We start from the raw sequence: 6615 nt of genomic DNA, 5'->3' as shown, positions 1-6615 counted from the left end.
AATAACCAAATGTAAAACAACACCCATTGTATGGACGGAGCAATATATCAACATGCCATGAGAGAAAAAAAGATAATAAATGTCGAAAACAAACATACCATGCATTATTGACAATAAGAACGAGACACATCGTAAATTTTGTTATATTATGCATAGAGCAAAACCCGATCCTCTTGCAAGGTACGCCTTAGTCAATATGTGCAATGCCGTAAAACTATCCCTGTGTTAAAACGTCTGAGTGTATTCTGTTACTTCTCTGTCTGGTGTAATAAAATCGAGCTGTAGAAATTAAAAGTGTAGATTTGAGATACATTCTGTAAGATAATATAAGAAATTAAAAGTGTAGATTTGATATGCATTCTGTAAGGTGATAGTGTTGCCATTTGAGATTTTGTAATTATGTACGTACTAAATAATAGATGTGTAGGGTATAAAGGAACATGCACCTGCAGCTGGTTGGTATAGGCCAGTTAGGGCAAGTCTGAGGAACTGAGATATCTAAATATGGCAATGGGAACAGCGTTAACACTTCAGCACGTTCGTGTTTGTCTACATTGTCGTGCTGTTTTCTGAATCGCAATTGTGCATTAAAATGCCAACACGAAATATTCAGATAATGACAATTCAAATATCAAAGTCGATTAAACAAAGAACATGGAAGCAAAATATAGTTGCAGGTAAGTTCTGGGAGAAAAACAAGAAAAAGTTAGGTCCGACAGCGAAGCGGGTTTCATTTCATATCCTTTTACCATCACATTATATTTACACTTGCTAGGCTTGGTCACTATACGCTAATACTAGCCGATTTTGTTTACCATAACTGCATGGTAACATTGAACTTTGAACTTGCGTAAGGAAATGTTCTGTGCAACGTAAAAGGACTACTTTTTTTTTAAAAAGAAACACATGGCTTTGTTTACATTTTGACGCAACATTACGTGTATATTGTTGTTTTTCATAGAATTTTGGAAAAATGTAAACAATATATACATGTTTTATATTTATATATGATTCAAACAATTTTTAAATTAACAATTGTATAAAGAAACGGAAAAATATCCCGACCGGGGCGACGTGCTTTCATTTTTGTTAAAAATGATGGGTGTCAAATGTAAACATTACCTCTGTGCCTATGTTCGTCCTACGATCGAGCCTTTGGGGTGGACGGGTGTGAGACCCTCTGATAGAGTTCAGTTATAAACATATCCTCTTGTCTTTGTTCTTTGAGTATTTAATCATGTGTATTATAAAACATGCACCGCTAATAATCCACGTGTTGACAGTTCCGCGTCACCACAAACACATTGTATCCATCGAACACTTAAAGTGAATTTGTTTCATCTATCGATGGCGATATGGATCTAAGCGTAGATTATATAATCACATGGCTCCCAAGGATGTAATACCGTCAAGTCAGACGACATCTCAAACACATTGAGCTACTTGAAAATCGGTGTTTTGACAACTTCGGCAAACTAAAGTGTGTAAGCGTGCGTCAGCTTCGCCTCGCTGCACAATAACGGTCACCGAGTTCACACATGTGGCCGTGTACAAATTCTTTATGTTATTACGCTATATATTAACTTTTAGCAAAATTGAATATATATTTAAAGTTCTGATCTGAATAATAAAATAATCTCTGAAATTTACTTTGTTTGTCATGTTTATTTTACACTAAAATATTGAACTTTTTTGTCGTCGCGGATGAATAATTCTACCTTACGTGAAGCGTCATCATTCGCTGTTCAATTGAGTAAGCTCCTCCCACTTTTGACCGACTTTTATTGAATAATTACGTCACTTTCAAATGACGATTTTATTGTATAAAATATAAATAAAAAGTCGTGTGAGTGTAAATATAGGGATTGGATTTCGTTTTTATGTTAACCATGCTTGTATGGAGCAATTCCTCTAAGAATATATTCAATATGGGGCGCGTTAGCGCCCCATAGAATATATTCTTAGAGGAATTGCTCCATACAAGCATGGTTAACATAAAAACGAAATCCAATCCCTATATAGCCATATTTCCATCGATAGTCCACGGGCTACTGTCAATGTCATTTTATCCACATAGTCCCTCCCTGGACTATTAAAGATGAGTATAAGTCAAAGTAAGTAACTATTAAAACGTAACAACATTGGGGGATGTGTCATGAGTTTACTTTTTATTTTTTCTGACAACTACAGAGTTAAAGACAAAAAAATAAATACTTTTCCATATTTGCCAATGCACGTTTGTTAAAACACAATGTACAAGATCTCCATTCATTTAAGGTTATTTACTGTTACAATGTTGAGCACAATACAATTAGTTGAATGCTTTGGTCTCAGTTCTCTGTCCTTTCAATCTATAATATCAATGTCGAGTTCTAGAAGGGAGAAACAACTGTACTCTGCATCTGTTTGTGTATTTTTTACAACAATTTGGAAATCCAAATTAAAATCAAAATGACATTTATGAAGTTTTTCTTTAAGTTTGTTTTTCTGACATAATTTCAGTACCCTGTAGGTAGAGCATTAGAAAATCGTAAAAGGCGACTAAATTTAGGAGATCATGTTTTCTCTTCTTCCTATTATGATTTATCAGTATTTCGTGTACAGTGTAAGAGTGTATCTCATTGAAGTATTTCAGAGAAACAAACCTTATCTTAATAGCATATATTTTAATCTAGATAGTCACGATAATTAAGGTCCAAGATTGAGTCGCCTTTTACACATACGATGCAACAACAGGGACAATTATAACAGTACAATTATATCATACTTCTTGCAGGTGTTGCTTGAGATTATGTCAATTTTCTTTTTTTTATATAAAAGTAAAATGTGACAAAAACAGCAACCTTCGGCAATTCAGAAATGTGTTATTTTTTTTATTGATTTTCCGAAGAATAATAGTATCTAAAATGTTCACCTACCTTTCTAAAATGGCTTTCGGTGTTTGAAATTAGAATATTAATCTAGATTGATAATTCTATGAGTTGCAAAACTTAATACTTAAGATCGCCTTCTGAACAAAAATAGATGAATAGATAAAATGTTTTGATAACGCAGGTTCCCGCCAAACTTTAGTTGATTCTTTACTGTTAACATAGACTACGCAGGGAAATACATTTGTTTGCTGTTGTAACCTGCCCCCAATCGTCTTAGGCTGTCGATATAGATTATTGCATGTATAAGGCGACTAACAAGGATTATCTATTCCCTTCTTTCTTACTTACTTTGTCCTTCCTAACGTCTCCCTTGACACCGACCCACTTTTGGCCTTCTGTTGAGCGCTCGTCCGTGTGAGGTAGGTTCCGGATCCTGTCCCCTGGCCGAGACACATCATAGTCTATAAAAGTGGTAGTGTCTGCTCCTGTTTAGCACTCAGCATTTAGGGAGTGGGACGACTGGTTCGCCCGTTGTCAGTATATAATAATGTGACCGGGAGGGGTGTGTTGCTTGGTGTCTTCGGCGTTATGCTTCAGTGAGTAATCCCTTGTGGAGTGTATCTGACTTCGATGTACCGTCATATAGGCGGGTGCTCCTAAAAATATACGGAGAAATTTATGTTGAAACATACATCCATATGGCACTATAAAAAGGGCAAGAGTTCCATTATACAAGACGACATAACACGAATATACCGCAGTCTTCCAAAACACCATACATGCTTAACACTGCATGAATGGAAGGCCGTCCTGTATTTATTGTTTTTGTTTTGGAAAGGTAGTTGCATTTTATTTTTTTTTACTTAATATCTAAGATATACCGAGAAGTTGAAATGAACATGGAATATTTACATCCTTGAACTTTGTATCGTCCTCTAAATTAACCGATGATAAAAGTACATTTTAAGGATGTTTATCGGCTCGTAAAATGATGAGAACCTAGTTTACAAATTAACATAAATTTAACAATATCAAACACATTCAACAATCATGGTGACTTATCGTAATTTTATCTCCAAATAATAAAAAAAAAAAATTATGGTTTCATCAAAAATGTTCGTATAACGTTTCAAACTATCCTGCATTTTATCGTCAACTTAAAAATTTCTAATTTGGCCTGAAATGATAATTTAGACATTAATGTGTAACAGTTCTATACCACCATGAAGTTGAAGCATGCTGAGATGTTTAACTATAAACATTTCAAAGCACGCCTCGTCAACTTTTTGACATTTGTGTTTATATTTTCATATTTCCTATTTTGACCCGTGATTCGTTATATCTTATAGCGAGGATGCTTGATAATTCAGAAGCAAAACTACTTGAAGATCCTATTGTATAGAGTTATCAAAAGTCGTACATTTCATATGTTTCTTTCGATGAAATAAAACACTGAAAATGCGATATATAAGTGTAAGTATACTAAACGCATTGTATGATACTTTTTGTGGTAATTCCTCGCCTCGCAATTGCGTTTCCATTTTGGCACAAACTTTTCAAGTAACAGTGATTTCCTGAAGTGGTGTTGCAATTGGGTGCTTTTGGAAAATACACAAAACGCATGATAGCTCATTGAAAAATACTATATACTCCAGAAAAGGCAATTACACTCACACAAACACACTTAACATACATTAGCATTCATTAAAATCAGATAGAAAGGCTTGTTTCTTGCTAATTGGATTTTTAAACCTGATTATTGGTTTATGTATTGGACAATGCTGTGTCAAACTGCATTAAACTCAATCCAATTAGGATACAGTAGGCGGGCAATAAAATACGCTGATAAAAATTGCATGTGTCAACTTTTGTCATGGATAATTATTTACGGAATAAAATCATTATCAGATAATGTGTCCCCATATGAACCGAGGTTTACGGTCACGAGGACTCAATGTAAACAAACGGATTGTGTGACAAAATGCCATTAGAGATCAATTAAAGCATGCATTGATAGACTTTTTAAAAAGACTCTCACTGATAGTAGCAGTGGGATGGTCGTGACATTTTGATATCACTTTAGTTAAAGTGAATAGTAGGGCAAAGAAAACCAGTCTAAATGCGTTCATTGGCCTTCCAAAAGTTCTCACATATTAATACGACGGTCAAGTTCTGCTTAGTTTCCCCAGTTCTGACCATTAAAGTAAAGAAAAGTTGAAAGCATTGAAAGCGAGGCTGTGTGGAAATGTAATCACGGACATAGTGAGCCGGGAGGACGTTTTAGAATTTCCATACTTTAAATTAATTTCTTCGTACGCAGACAGATTTTGACGAGAGATTTTATTTTTCCATTTCATAAGAAATTATACTGGATACATTCACACCATTTTTACCGACTTTAGCCATCCTTGCCCGACTGTTCACTTTAACATTCCCGATCCTAACATGATCACCCCCTCGCGCGATTTTACCCTAACCCACACATTTACTAGTATTAATTAGTGTTATATAAAATACAAAACGCATATATGATATATGAAATTGGGGAAGACTATGACAGGGAAAAGATAGGAAGGACTCTGAAGAGAATATCTAATCTACTTAAACCGTGGGCATTTCACTCACCCACAATCACAACTTAAGGTTCTACAATTATCTAGATTTTAATAACAAAATCGCTTTACAAAATCGAAATCGATTGAATAATTATTCAAATCAATTAATTCAGATCGGACCAGGCGTTTTGTAACTGAAAACGTTTCCGGCTTCGTCATAAACGCCTTTTAAATCAATTTGTTTCTTTTTTTTTTTAATTCACACCAAGTTACAATACCATCGACTCGAGGTTATTCACCTTCATCTTTTGGAATGGTGCGGTTATTCGTTGATGTGTATAAAAATAGCAATACCGAGAGTGATAATCTAAGTCGTCCTACTTGCCCCATGACTCCATTTTAAGTTGTCCCTGCAGTTTTTGTTGTAGGGAAGGCCCCTGTAGTATCCCTGATGTCATGTTTATCCACAGTGTAAAAACGAAACAGCGTACAGCTTCAGTACACGTAGAGAGTAAAAGTTTGTGGCGGTAACAATGTTACCGTGTTATAGATGTAGTTTAGATGATAAGATGTTCTTGAATTAAAAGATATAATATATGTACATGCATGTATATGAAATAAACAATGATTAAAGGGACAATTCACTCAGGCTAATTCTTTTACATAACCAAGAAGCAAATGTGGCATAAATGTATTGTTCTGCATTTCTTATGAAACATATAACATATAACATAAGATATTGACAAATTCCACGTCATTGTTTAGTATTTTAACTGATACCGCTGTAATTACAAATCGTTGATCAACGCGATTAAGCGGGTACAACATGAACGCTGTACCCGTACCCGAGCTAAAGTCACACACGTTAACAAATGAACTACATAACCACTGAGGAAATGATAAAATGATTTTTAAGCAAGACAATTCACCTTATAAGGTAAACAAACTACTGTCAGAGCAATTGGAACAGTTCCAGACAAAAGTTGCATTACTGTACGAGCAGGGGACAGGGTTCGGCATACAAGATGTTCGACGACAATGTGTAATGGCGGACAGCGAGCGAGTTTGAACATTTCACACGCATTTCACCACCATGGGCTTTTCTGGGATATCACAATGAAACCGACTGATCAAATTTCCATTAGAACTGTTTTTTTTTTCGATATATGTACAAAATTTAATGTTTT

This window comes from Argopecten irradians, chromosome 1 (assembly GCF_041381155.1).
Source record: "Argopecten irradians isolate NY chromosome 1, Ai_NY, whole genome shotgun sequence".
Classification (NCBI taxonomy): Eukaryota; Metazoa; Mollusca; class Bivalvia; order Pectinida; family Pectinidae; genus Argopecten; species Argopecten irradians.
This window is presented reverse-complemented; position numbering follows the sequence as displayed.